This window comes from Onychostoma macrolepis, chromosome 23, assembly GCF_012432095.1.
Source record: "Onychostoma macrolepis isolate SWU-2019 chromosome 23, ASM1243209v1, whole genome shotgun sequence".
NCBI classification, from domain to species: Eukaryota; Metazoa; Chordata; class Actinopteri; order Cypriniformes; family Cyprinidae; genus Onychostoma; species Onychostoma macrolepis.
This window is the reverse complement of record NC_081177.1, coordinates 25430393-25445584: the sequence shown is the minus strand read 5'-3', so window position 1 is coordinate 25445584 and position 15192 is coordinate 25430393. Positions and strand designations below refer to the sequence as shown.

Sequence of the window (15192 nt, the reverse complement as noted above, 5' to 3'; positions counted from 1 at the left end):
CCAGCTGTCAGTGTATCATCTACTAACACTGAACACTTAGTGTTGAGCTCCACTGACTCGCAGTCGACTTTGGGTGTTTTCTTACATGATACTCTTTGCTTCTGCTCGGATTTTCACTGACCTGATTGGCGAGCGCGAGCTCCCTGCAGTGGACCTAGCATTGTGACGTCACGGGCCTCTGTGACGTCACACTCGCTTACACTGGGCGCGCGCAGAACGTAAAAGCCCTCAAGTTATGCTTCATGTGAAGTTTCATATCTCCCACTTCAAAGTCGCGTTAAGTGAAAAGAACAACATATTTCCTGGAGCAATCGTTTTGTAGCCAAAATGTATATAAAACATTTTGTCAATATCTAACTAATTTCTAAAAAATATTGCGTCTCCATTCTTTGAGAACATAGCCTAATCATTCCTCACACTAAATGCAAGGAACTACAAAACTTTTTTACAGAAACCTTTTTGAAATACTGGTTTAAAGTCTCTTCACACACTGATAGCAATAAATCAGCGCAAATTATATTTTTATGACTAAATATAAATATTTAAAAAATATATAAATATATCTTCTGTGAAAGTCCTCGGTGCAGCCAATAGCGAGAGTTTGGGGCGTGGCTTCAGTAGCAGGCTGAGCCAAAGGATGTTTAGCCGGTGTGGAAAAAGAAACTCGGATTCCTTTACAAAAGTGCAAGTAAAATTCAAAAACTTGCCAAAATATAGACACAGACAAAGGGGTAAAACAAGTGTGAACCGTGTTTTACAAGACGGAGGACTTTAATGCAGTGTTTGTGTTTTAATCGATACGACTAACTTGTGGAGTCGACAGGTAAGCTAACCGTCAAATTAAAAGTATTCCTTGCACCTTTTATTAAAAACATAGCTTACTTTACCTGAGAGACTTGCCTTGAGCTGTGTTTGTGATGATTTGAGTTGGGTTAGTGAGGTCGTGAGGCGCGAATTAAAAACATGCTTTATTTTTGTAGTTCCGCTAAATGGCGCTAGTAGCGCAAAACTGCCCACTTTAGCTTTAACTGTCACTACAAAAAGGTTCTCTTTCGGTTCATGTTTACTCTGATACATGAAAACTCTGAAATTCGGGAAACAAAGTCATAAATTCCATTTCATGTCAAATTTGTATTTAACGTTACGATAATTCCGATAACATGTAAGTTATAGCCGCCATTATTTATAAGAGTAAGATTGTGTAGGTCTTGTTGTCTTTACACAAATTGTTTTTACATATTTATTTTGCATTTGTGTAATTGTTTTATATAGCTTAATAGCAATTTCAATTTAGTGGGGAAATAAACTGAAATCAACAATACTACAGATAATAATAGAAATATAATAGGTCTAATAATTAAACTAAAACTAAAAACTATGTTTATACATGTTTATCTTACTGCGGTCAAACCAGCCGCGCGTCTAATCGTGCACTTACGGTACGGGTGCTGAGAGCGGTCTAAATAGATGTAGAGGCTGTCATACCGGCGTTTCCTTTACACTTTAGATTTTTTTATGTTTATTTTTTATTTTAATGTTTGCAAATACATTATTTTTGTACATAAACGTTTGTATTGTACATTGATTATCATATCAATGTTAATAAATGTTAATATTAATGTTGTTTATTAATTGTTATTTTTTTATTTTAATGTTTGTGTGTGTGTATGTACAGTATATATATATATATCTCATTTTCAAACACTCATAAAAAGCTTTTCTTAATAGGTTAGCTCATTCTTTCAATTAATATTTGATCCTGACTATCAATGTATTCATTTGCAAGTCAATTTACTGTACAGTTTCAGAGAAAGTTAAAGGCAACATCACCCCAGACATTCTTGCACTTGGATTATTTCTGTATATTCAAACACTCATAAAAAGTGTTCCTTTATAGGTTAGCTCATTCTTTCAATGGATATATATTCAGAGTGACCCTGACTATCACTGTGGTCATTTTCAAGTCATTTTACTGTATAGTTTTGGAGAAAACTAAAAGAAAATTCACCCAAAACACTCATAAAAAGTGTTCCTTTATAGGTTAGCTCATTCTTGCAATTGATATATATTCTGAGTGACCCTGACTATCACTGTGGTCAAAACAACAAAATGCATCCTGGCACTTGCACTGTGTCCCCTCTTCCAACACTCATAACAAAAGACCTATACAGACATAATAAATTTAGACATAATTTAACTAAAATTAAAATAAATAATAAATGCAAATCAAACAAGAGTAGTTTATCAGTAATCCTTAATAATAACCCTGCCAAGCACACATGCTAAAAAAAACACAACACATAGTAAATGGTTATATAAAAAAAAAACTGAAACAGAAGTGAAACAAGTAGGAAAGAGTTAAAACAATTAAACACAAACAAATTATGATAATATGATTTTATTAGGCGTGTGCATTAGTGTGCAGCAGAGAGTCAATAAATGTCCGCAGGTGCTAAAGCCACAGTAGACACTGTTGTGCAGTCTGATGGGTTGCACATGAGTACAATAGTATGCTGAAAGTGCCGTTGTTCTTCAAGATGCACATAGTTGTTTTCTGTAATAACAAAAGCAAAAAATTTATAAAAGTGTGATCATATTCAAACAGGGACATAACACTGCATCACTTTTATTTTTCTTTGTGTTATCAACAGTCTTTCCCTATCCCTGTGATTTGCCACTCATTGTATAGATTTTCATTTAAATAGATAATTAAACAGTTAATCTCAGTAACATATAATTGTAATGATTCAGTCAATGTGGAGAAGTGAGGAATTCCAGCTGACCAGTTTTATTCAATAGCCTGAAGATTAAGATAAACAACAATAATAATAATAATAATAATAATAAAAAAAAAACAGCTTTGCAGGCATATCACCATAAACAAACACAACAACCAAAAACGAAACTGACAGGGCAATAAAAACGTAGATATAAGAAATTAAACTGAAGGTGAGGAATTAGTAACCATGGACACAAATAACTACTTCTCAAATGGATGATGAACATAATCAGTTCTTATGGTTAAAAAGAAGGTATTCACTACATTAAATGACAGTAAAACATCAAATGTAAGAAGTCATTGTGTGTATAGTGCTTGAAAATGAGGCATGGTGTATGTGCTTGAATGGACTTTGTTTTTTGGGGTGAGTTTGTCTTACATTTTCATCAAAGCTATACAGTAAAATGGCTTGAAAATGAAGACAGTCAGGGTCATTCTGAATAAATATCAATTGACAGAAAGAACAAACCTGTAAAAGGAAAGATTTTTCTGAGTGCTTGAAAATGAGGAATGGTGTAAGTGCAAGAATGGACTTTGATGTTAGGGGTGAATTTGCCATGACTCAAATACTATTTTATGAGTGTTGGAATATGATATAATGCGTGTAACAATGGATTTTGATGTTTGGTGTGATTTTGCTTTAATTTTTTTCCAAAACTATACAGTAAAATGCCTTGAAAATGAAGATAGTGATAGTCAGGGTCACTCTAAATAAATATCAGCAGGAAGAATGAGCTAAGCTATGAAGAAAATATTTTGATGAGTGTTTGAATATAAGGAAATGATCCAAGTGCAAAGAATGTATGGGGTGAATTTGCCTTTAATTTTCTGTGAAACTATAAAGAAAAATGCCTTGACAATGACCACAGTGATAGTCAGGGTCACTCTGAATATATATCCATTGAAAGAATGAGCTAACCTATAAAGGAACACTTTTTATGCGTGTTGGAAAATGGGACACAGTCCAAGTGGTAGGACGCATTTTGTTGTGTGTGGTGAGTTTGCTTTTAGTTTTCTCCAAAACTATACAGTAAAATAACGTGAAAATGACCACAGTGATAGTCAGGGTCACTCAGAATATATATCAATTGCAAGAATGAGCTAACCTATAAAGGAACACTTTTTATGAGTGTTTGAATATATACAAATAATCCAAGTGCAAGAATGTCTGGGGTGATTTTGCCTTTAATTTTCTCTGAAACTGTACAGTAAAATGACTTGAAAATAAATACACTGATAGTCAGGATCACTTTGAACAAATACTAATTGAAAGAATGAGCAAATCTGTAAAGCAAAGCTTGTTATGAGTGTTTAAAAATGGGATATATATTATATATATATATATATATATATATATATATATATATATATATATATATATATATATATATATATGTGTGTGTGTGTGTGTGTACAAACATTAAAATAAAAAAATAAGAATGAATAAAAACATTAATGTTAACATTTATTAACATTAATACATGTTTTATAATAATGTACAATACAAACGTTTATGTACAAATTTAATGTATTTACAAACATTACAACAAAAAATGAAAAATTTAAAATAAGGAAAGGTATAAAGGAAACGCCGGCATAATAGCTTCTTTACATGCATTTTGACTGCTCTCAGCACCCGTACCGTAAGTGCACGATTACATGCAACACACACAAAAAAGTGCGGCTGGCTTGACCGCAGTCTTATCTTGAAGTAGGCTACAATGTTTACTTGTACATTTAGTTCCCTGCTGTCATTTTGTTTGTTTCTTTTTTTTTTTTTTTAACTGTAAATTGTGTTAATACAATTTTAATACTGATTAATGTGAAACTTTTAACTAAAGTACAACTCTTCCAGAAAATACTATAATGGACGGACTTTTGGATGGAAACCTCAACAGCCAAAAACATCTCATAATAGCACATTAATTCTTCACTGTGTTACATTTGTAAATGCCAAAAGCCCTCCGTTTGATCAACATTAGGCAAATGGTTAATTCCCAACAATATTAAAATAACTGGAAATTAACATAAGTGAAATTGCAATTGATATATAAAAGATGACAATTGATATTGTTAACATGACCTCTCCAATCTACACTATAAATTCATGGGGTTTAAAATTACAGCAATACTATTATTTTTAGCTCATACGTGGGTTAATATTTCCAAACTAACTAAAAATGTGTAAAATACACTATACAACCACAGTGGTTACATGATACAACCTTTATTTTGGATGAATACAGTTCTAAATACAGAATGATTTATACCATTTTTATTAATGTATACAATATTATCTATATTTGAACTATTGCCGATGTGTTGCTGTTTATTGATGTACACCTCTGTCCCGCATTTCTGATAGCTGAAAGATGTCTCGTCCCTATATGTTATGCTGCATAAAATAAAATGATTTATAGCACAGTAAAGACCCTGTAGATTAAATAAAACATTCAATTAAAAAAAGAAAACACAAATCCATGCACTGAGAACTGCTGTCTCTGATGAGGGTGCAGAAAACCACTATTTTCAATGGAGAGTATTTAAAGCCTGCGTGGCTCACTAAATTCACTAAGTGTCGCTAGATAATAAGCATATTTACAGAGTTATTGTGTCATATTTGCATTCTGACTAGGATCAGCCCTTTTCATCCATCTGTGCTCATATACTGTATTTTAATACAGCCGAATTCCCAATAAAGCTGTTCTCATTTAGATATTTTTCTGTTTCTGTTGTTAGGCAAAGGAACAAATATGAAGTATTGACTGAAAACTGACCATTACGACTATAGATATTAATCAGCAGTCACTTCCAAGCTGCTGCTCTGCACTGCTGAAATATCCAGATTCACTAATAATTTGGCAACAAATGCAAAAATCCCATGCTCTGACTGCAGCCGGAGGGTGGGGGGGCTGTTACAACTGTCAGTGAGATTGACCCATCAAAAATACCCAACCATGGAAAAAACTAACCCTGAAAAAATGACCTAACAAACCAGCATTTGAGTTGGAAAAAAATCTCTAAGGTTTTTAGAATGTAGTTTGTATGTTTACATAAGAAGCATTTCAAAAGTGTTGATATATAGTAACAGTCCAACCACACTGGGACTTTTAATTTGTCTGTGTTTGCATATTCAGACAGACTACCAGTCTGTTATTACTGGATTGGATTTGTTAGAAACTCCTAGATGTTACATCATTAAGCCAATATGTGGCGACAAATTGCTAAATGAATTAATTCACACAACCTATTCATTCAAAACATGAGCTTCCCAGATGTCTGAATATGCCTGTCCACTATAGCATGTGAAATGCAATAGGCCATGTGAAATGAGCCGTATGTCAGAATTTGCAGTATTTACAAAAACAACAGACAAAGAAATCCCAGGATTCAGTGTGGGACACAGCAATTGCCTTTATGAGTCACTGAATTATTCACTCAACCGATTAAGAAAAATAAAAATAAAAAATGATTTATTCAGTAACACCACTAATGTGTGTTGTTCAAAAACACAGTTGATTCTGCTGTATTTTAAAACTAGTTGCCAGAGCAAAAATAGGCAAAACAACCCACAATATTGTTTCTGAAATGTACGTTTCTCACTATTAACTTATCAATTATTAAATTATAGATGTACAAAAGTAACTACAAGAATAACATTACACTATCAAACTGTGATTTGGACAGTAAGCCAACATTTAAGTCAAAACTGGCAAAATTGCTAAAAATACATGTAAAAGATAACATTTTGACCACCTCCATTACAATGAGAAGATTGTGACTTGGAAAGGCCTGGGTCACTCTCTAGAGCATGGGTTTTCAACCTGTGGGGCTCGAGAACCTGAGGCGTACACTCGAGTAATTATGAGGACGAGCTATCAATTTTTTAGGCATCCACTAGGGGGCAATCTGATTAGTCCCGCAGCTAATTATCAGGCAGCTGTTAGAGCAGAGTTGGTGCGATCGAGTTCAAGAAAAAGCAAGTAACGTTAAAAAAAAAAAGTGGACCGGTGGCTTTTTAAGATTAATACCAGTGAAAGTAAAACGGGTGAACCATCTGATAAAAAGAAGAGGAGTGCCTGTCTGAAGCATCACGACGAACCCTCCACGTCAACGGGGATCTCCACACAGAGAGGATTAACTGCAAAAACCAAAGGCCTGTGTGCATCAAAGCGACGGAAGTATGACGAACAGTACATAAAATACGGATTCACATGCATCACAATTAATAACGAACCGCGTCCACAGTGTGTTGTATGTTCAGAGGTGCTTGCAAACAACAGTTTGAAACCTGTGAAACTGATACGTCACTTACAAACCAAACATCCAATGTTAAAAGATAAACCAGTTGACTTTTTTCGCCGTAAAGAATCAGCATTAACAGGTCAAAAACAAACTATGACCAGCCAAACCACTCTGCCAGTAAAAGCGCTTACTGCTTCGTATGAGGTGGCGCATTTAGTTGCCAAGGCCAAAAAGCCTCATACAACTGCAGAGAGCCTCATTCGTCCAGCAGCAATGGCCAACTGTAGAACTATGTTTGGAGATAAGTATGCAAGTGACATTTAACAAATTCCACTATCGGACAACACCATAAGCCGGCGTATCACTGAAATGGCAACCGACGTCAATTGTCAGCTAATTGAAAGAATAAAGAATGGAATTTCTTTTTCATTGCAATTAGATCTCAAACTCCTCCCAACTACTTGTATTTGTCTGCTACCGTCATGAGAGAAAATTGCTTGAGGATCCTGCTATTTTGCTCATCAATGGAAACAACATGCACAGGAAGAGATATTTTTGAAAAACTCAGTGGTAAACTGAATGAACTTGGGCTTTGTTGGGACAACTTTGTCGGCGTGTGCACAGACGGAACGGGATCAATGTTAGGGAAAAATAAAGGACTCACTGCTTTGGTTTGTGAAGTAGCAGAGAGGCCCTTGCAGCAAAAACTCTTCCTGCAGAGTTGAACGCAGTGCTTCAAACAGCAACACAAATTGTACATTTCATAAAAACTCATCCCACAAAATCAAGACTGTTTGGCCTGTTGTGCAAAGAAATGGGGTCAGAATATGAATCGTTACTTTTGCACACGGAGGTGAGATGGCTCTCCAGAGGGAAAGTACTGCAGCGGATATTTTCATTGCGTGACAAACTGAGTATTTTTCTGCTTGATTATGGATCTTCTTTTGCAAATTATTTTACTGATGCTAAGTGGCTCACAGATCTTGCATACCTGTCTGACATTTTTGATAGACTTAATACCCTTAATTTATCTCTTCAGGGCCCGAATTCAAACCTACTAACAATGTTCGATCAAATTGTGGGGTTTGTGAGGAAACTGGAGCGATGGAGGGGGCAGGTTGATGGGGGAAATTTAGACATGTTCCTGACCTTGGATGAATTTCTCATGAAAATGAGCTCAACTGGGATGTTACAAAAAAAGAACTCACTTTCCATCTGCAAGCCCTGTCTGCACATTTCAATAAGTATTTTCCTGAGCAGCATAGTTGGAACCAGTACGACTGGGTTCGTAACCCCTTCATCGAAAGCACATTGAGTCTGTCATCAAATCAGCAGGATGCCCTTCTGGACCTCTCAAGTGACCGTCCTTTGAAGACACTGTTCGAACCAACCACACTGTCAGAATTCTGGCTGGCAGTGGAGACGGAATATGCTGAACTTTGAGACTTGCAATTTGATGTACTCTTGCCTTGAAATTAGACAAACTTGGGGGGTGCATGTCCTAAAAGGTTGAAAAACCCTGCTCTAGAGGCCCTGATAAGGACAATTATGCAGTGCCAACTAACTAAAAAAACTAAACTGGAATTAGGGATGTAACGGTATGAAAATTTCTTATCATGATTATAGTGACCAAAATTATCACGGTATTGATAAAATGTGCTGGAGATGTTCAAAAAGTACTGACACATAAATCAAAAGTTTTATATTTAAAAATCAACAAACAGCAAATAAAATGACGTTTTGTTTGCATAATCACTAAAACAATAACATTACCAATGATGTTCGGATTTTAAATGACAACTTGACTGACAGCAGTTTAATAGCATGTTCAAATATCTAATGTAAATGTTCAAATAAAGCCTTTAAATAAAGAAAAGGGTTAAGTCAAAATGATAATTTATTAATAAATGATTATATGTATTTTATCTGCTCCATAAATACTTCTAGATAACTTATCTGAATTGTTTAAATGTGTAGAATCCACATGAGCTTGTTTTTCATCAACTGGTCAAAATTTACAGCAGGGCATGCAAATGTGGTCCGTTTTTGGCCAGACTGAAACTGCACACAGGCTGAATGTAAATATAAGTCTCTGTAAATCCACCCTCTGACACTAGGTAGCGCTTATGGAAAAGCTGAATTACAGCTGTTTCCTGTAAACTCCGTGGATAAAGCAGTATTGCGATTAAGAACACTTCCTTTAGGTATTACATGGAGTGAAGATGAAAACAAAATGCCATCGAATCGTTTCTGAAGACAGTCAGAACCTTCAGAGGTACATTCATATAATTAATTAATTAATATATTTATTTGTATAATTCCCTTAACACTCTTTTAAATCCTCCCAGCTTTTCTGCCGTGTTTTCACTCAAAACGAAACTACTCTGCGTGCTGTGTGCATGTGAGACTGTTACTGAAAACTGTGCTTTATGCTGGACAGTATTTATTTATCGTGAGTTGTTCAGATCACGGTAATCAAATACAGTTTTAATGATAATTAAAATATAAAACGGTAATACTAACCGTGGGGAATTTTATCGTGATTTATCGTCAAACCGGTAATCGTTACATCCCTAACTGGAATCATAAACTGAAAATAAGTTAGAAATAAAATAAAAAAATTAAATATCTAATTAACTTGGTCTGAAGGTAAATTCTAAATTTGATTCTCCATTTTTTTTTTTTTATATAAGGTATGCCATTTTCTCTGCTTTGTGCACAGTGTACAGCTACTTTTTGTGTGTGTTTTTTAATTAAATTCTATTTCAGACTTCATTTTGTGCACTGTCTGTATCAGTCAAAGAAAGGTTCATAGTATCTGAAAAGTTATTCAATTCCTTCCACCCAAGCTACCAGCAATTTAACATTTAACATTTGTTTGTGTAGTTTGTGGACTACATTTGTCACTGTTTGTGCTCTTTGGGGGGATTTTGCTCTTTTTGGGGCATTTAATTTGCAGCTCATATTTATACTAAGTTTTTTCTTCTGTTTTGTACACTAAATTCACTGGTAATTTTTAATTTGCTTATTTTTGGGCAGTACGTTTTTGCTCCTGAGTTACACAGTAACACAAGGAGCGAACACACCTGGTTGTTAATGTATGTAGTCAGAAGGTTTGATGATGCTACTGTCTTTTAATTTAAGTTCCGTGATCTTTGTATTGACCAGTATGTAGGGCTGGGCGATATATCTCATGCGATATCAATGCGCATCTCGTCAGTAAAGCCGTTTCCTTGATTAGCGCTAAATCTCCATCACCTGTTTTCAAATGGAGCGGCATTTAATACACGGAGCCGTAGATCACTGACAAGCTACGCAATATCGCATTCATTATCGCAGATGAATCGCCTTCGATAATGAACACGATATTGCCTAGCTTGTATATCTCCCAGCCCTACCAGTATGTTTTAAGATTTGATGATACGGTAGAAGACACTTCGGTCTTGGCTCTAAGCACTGCTTGCAACATCAGGCAATGTGTCTGTGTGTCATTGCCATTGACAAATCTGTGCACGCTTTTTGCAGGGTTGCAGATACTCCAGTATGAGGATGTAATCCTTTTCCTCTTCAAACCAATCCACATTGTAGGGGCTTAACAGAGATTTGTTTCATCACAAGATTTATAGTCAGTTCTGCAAACACTGGCTTGTAACACCCAGTCTAGAGAGAAGAGTTCAACAAAAGGTTAGCTGACTATGGGTATATTTGATTTTTCACAATGCAACAAGAGTGATTTTACCTGCTGCCCATCGTTTTTATATAGAGTACTAGATTTATCATTTGCATTTGGATTCCTGGATAAGGGATTAGACATACAGCATGTGTATAAATGCACAGACTTGACCCAAGGCCATCCAGTAGGGTTAAGATGGATTGAGGATCCAATTGAGGATCCTGCAGCACCTTTGCTTTGAGCATGGATGGGTCTGGTTGAGGAACTCAACGTGCGTCATCTGTGGATCTTTGGTGGAACAGGGTTCACTTTGTTGTACTTTTTGTGTTGTGTAGTTGCACAATTTATAGCCTGCCATGTTCTCTTGAAGAATGCCTTTCTTCATATGCATTTTTTCTATAGAAGGAAAAAATTAAATGGATAAAGAAATAGAAGAGTTAGTTATTACCACCAGATATCATAAGTCAGATATTAAGTGAGTGAGTGAGTGAGTGACATGATATGCAGACATTTTTGCTGTGGTGGGTGACATATGGGATATTTTATTATGTCTTGACACTGGATGGACCCAGCAGAGGATCACTTTGATCCTGTAGAGCTATTGGCTTGAAGCCGAATGGGCCTGGCTGTGGATCAGCTAAAAGACTGAAGAGGGGCCACTTTGTTACTTCTGTATTGACATTTTTACAGTCAGCCATGTATTTTTGACAAATGTACAAATGCTTAAAACATTTTACATTAAACCTGAAATAACACAACAAAACCATATAGTATGGGCTTGTGAATTATTATTGAATAACCTTGAATATAATTGTATATTTTTGTAATTAGTCCTGGTACTTGAAATTGACTGGCTGAATGGTGCCCTTCTTACTTTTTTGTCTTCTTACTCAAATTTGCCTTTGGTGGAAATGCCACGTTCTGTCATGAATAGGGTGACCATACGGCCATTTTTACAGGACGCACTCTTGCCAGGATTTCTATATTGCTTCAAATATCCAGGTTTTGACAGTTTGCACTGTGCAGATCGATCGTTGTTTGACATTATTTCACGAGAGCAATAGAAAGCAGAGCATATGGCTCCTTATGCTTTCAAACCGCTCTCGCGGTACTTTGGTGTCAATGATCGGTGCGCAGCTTCAAGTCGAACGAATGAACAAACACGTGCGTGTATTTGCATCGCTTTGATCGTTCTCACCTTCTCGCGTGCCACGATCGGTCGATTATGTACAATACCTGCATGTTATTGGTCAAACTACTTTGGATGTTTTAGGCAATATAAAAATCCCGGCCAGGACGTGTCCCGTATAAATGGCACATATGGCCACCCTAGTCATGAAACTCTAGATGGCACAGGCTGATGGGTCGTTAATGCAAACTGATGATATTCACAGCGTTAAACTACTTGGTACAAGCTGATTGGTTCATGTTGCATACTCAGCCAATAAGCTTGCAGCTTTACATTTAAATGGCTGGTTAGCATCCACTTTAGCATTTTGCAGCGTGCTTTCAGAGTTCCTCTGAAACCCTCCACCTTCCCCAGCTCCACCTGTATAGATCTGCTACGGGTTATTATATGCTATATGTGCAGCAGCAGCAGTATCTTAAATACTCACAGCACCGTATCGGCATATGTACTGGCAGTAGCAGGTCCTTGCACTTGCTTTGCTGCAGCAGCAATAATCTACAACAGCAGCAGCAATTCAGCAACAGCGTAGCAGATCTATTCCGCCAATACCAAATACATTAACATTGTCATATCCATTACAATGCTGAAATCTTCCGAGAGTTGTCATGATAGATATGAGGGATACTGTGATGTGTATGTTCCCGGAAGAAAACTCAGGACAGCAATTGACACATTTGAGGGAGTTCAGAAGCAGTGCTTAGTACTGATATAGAGAATAACTCCCTAAACTCACTAGGTTTAGGAACGAAGTGATGATGTTTATTGAAACAACCTGGTATTGCATTCTGTAATGTGATGTATACAGGTGTTTCATGTATGTATTGTTTACACAGTAGGTTCAGACAGTGACCATTCCTCTGCAGAGTGCAGCACCATCAGTCAACATGGCGCTGAAACCTCGAGTGCCTACAGCATGATTACATGTTAATTTGACTCTCCACACCTCCTCCCCGCTCTCTAGTCCACCCTCTATCTCTCTGTCTCACTATCCCATGTCGCACCAACACGGACATCTCTCATTTTTCTTCATGTCTTGCTGATCTCCGTTAAATTCCCCTCATCACCTCTTTGATCTTTCCATCTTCACATTTTCATCTGTGTTGTTTTAACACAGTGGCTTGATATTAATCAATTACAGGAGATGAAAAAGAATTTGTAGCTTTGATGAAAATGTGTGCAGTTGAGTGGAGGCTGTAGATGGTGTAAAAGTGCTGATGTAAGCAGGAAAGAACAGGGACTGCAGAAAGAGGACCGAGCTAATGATGTATTGATCTGACACAGCCGCAAGGCACACACTTCTCTGTCTGGCTGTAATGTGTATGTATTTGCATGCAAGGTGTGTTTCTTCCACATCAGAACGGAGATAGCAGTATGTCTGAGCATGTACGCAGAGGAGAGGATGTGAGAATATTTTCCTATTAAGATTGATCTCATTTGTGATTGTGATTGTAATGTTTCCCTCTAGGACCAACACAAACACTTCCTCTGAACTGAGAGGAACTGAGTCCTTCTGGTGGCTGACTACCTGCCTGAATGAAAGCTTAATTATACAATCTGTTGTTGTAGGAGGCTTGTTGCTCTGCATAGTTCTAAAGTCCTTTCATTTACTACAAATAGTGATCTCTAGACTGCTCCAAATTACTCCCATTCATATTCATATCACTTGCATATCCTGAAGATCCACTGATTCAAATTATGCCTTGTTTGATGCTTAAAAGGTTAATAGAAAAAACCTTTATCATTTTGCCCATTATTTTAAAACTAAAAATCTGATCTGTATTCTGATCCAGATTACTGCCACTTACTTACATTCACTCCAGATTCAGATCACTTGCAAATCCTCTAAATCCACTAGTTTGATCCATAAAGGGTTAATACATAAAACCTTATGTAACTTTGCTCCCTTTAATAAAAACAAAAACAAACAAAAAACACTAATCTGTAATCTACTCCAGTTTACTCCCATTCAATCTGGATTCAGATCACTTGCAAATCCTCTAGATCCACTTGTACAAATGATGCCTGGGTTCATTCTTTAAGGGGTAACACATAAAACTTTATGCAGCCACTCTTATGTAAAAATAAATTGCTAATGTGTAACCTACTCCAGATTACTCACATTCACATTTACTCTGGATTGAGATCACTTGCATATCCTGTAGATCCACTGGTTCAAATTATGCCTAGTTTGATCCTTATAGGGTTAGTACAAAAAATTTATGACTTTGCCCATTATTTTAAAACTAAAATGCTGATCAGTAATCTGCTCCATATTACTTCCATTTACATTCACTCTGGATTCAGATAACTTGCAAATCCTCTAAATCCTCTAGTTTGATCCTTAAAGGAGTACTACCACCGGTACAACCAGCTCTGCTTTCGCTCTCTCTTCTCAAAAAGGGTGTGTTCATTTTTAACACTTTTTGTGTGTGTGTGTGTGTGTGTTGACTATTTTAACACGTTTTGTGATTTTGTGTTTTGACACTAATTCTGTAACTATAACACATTAGTGTGTAGAAATTTCCAGGAATAACACATTGGTTGAGTTAAAAGTAATACAAAATGTGTTGTCCTTAACTAGACACAGAGGTGTGTTAAGAAAAGTAAAGTGAACAGAAAGAAAAAGATCAACAGAGTTCACAATATTAACACAAAAGTCACTACACAGAGTTAATCTTTCTTTTCTTAACCACAATTTCAACCAGCCACCAACAACAACCCCCACATCCAGATCAGTATCGCTGCATTTTTGAAAGATGCGCAGTTCCAGCCTCAGCCAACCACAGGGCACGTACCGGCGCGTTCAATTAGGGCGGGGCCATCTGTGAGAACTACAGAAAGAGAGAGAGAGATGCATAGACACCATCTGATGTGGCTTCTTATCATATTCTTATCATCTATACTGTAATAAAACCTGTCAATTAACATTACATTATATAAATATACTTTATTCCTTTATTGCCACAGTCGTGTGTTTATTGTCTTCATATTTGGTCAGCGTTTCTATCCTCTTTTTATTGAGCTACAACAATAGCTGGATGCCTTTTTCCATATTAGGGATTTCCTTCAACGTTCTGTTACATCTGTGAACTGAAGCATATGTGAGGCAAATAGAATGCTGTGGGAAACACTGCATACATACAGACATAATTCGTACTTAATTTTAAAACAAATTACTACAAACACTTATTTTAGTCTACTTCAGATTGCTCTCATTCACATTCACTCTGGATTCATTCTTGATTCAGATCACTTTTTGTTTAAAATCTAAAGGGTTAAAACAGTTATGAATGCTAAATTCAGTAA

At 36.3% G+C, this 15192-nt stretch overlaps 1 protein-coding gene across 4 annotated transcripts in view; it reads left to right on the top strand.

Annotated features, from left to right (window-relative positions):
• Positions 1 to 599: 599 nt before the first annotated feature.
• Positions 600 to 15192, top strand: part of LOC131531588 (PDZ domain-containing protein 4) — a 66060-nt gene continuing 51467 nt past the window's right edge. For all 4 annotated transcript variants that reach the window (XM_058762443.1, XM_058762441.1, XM_058762439.1 and 1 more), the window contains exon 1: positions 600 to 823. The gene's annotated coding sequence lies outside the window, so the exon portion shown is untranslated. The remainder of the gene's footprint in view (positions 824 to 15192) is intronic.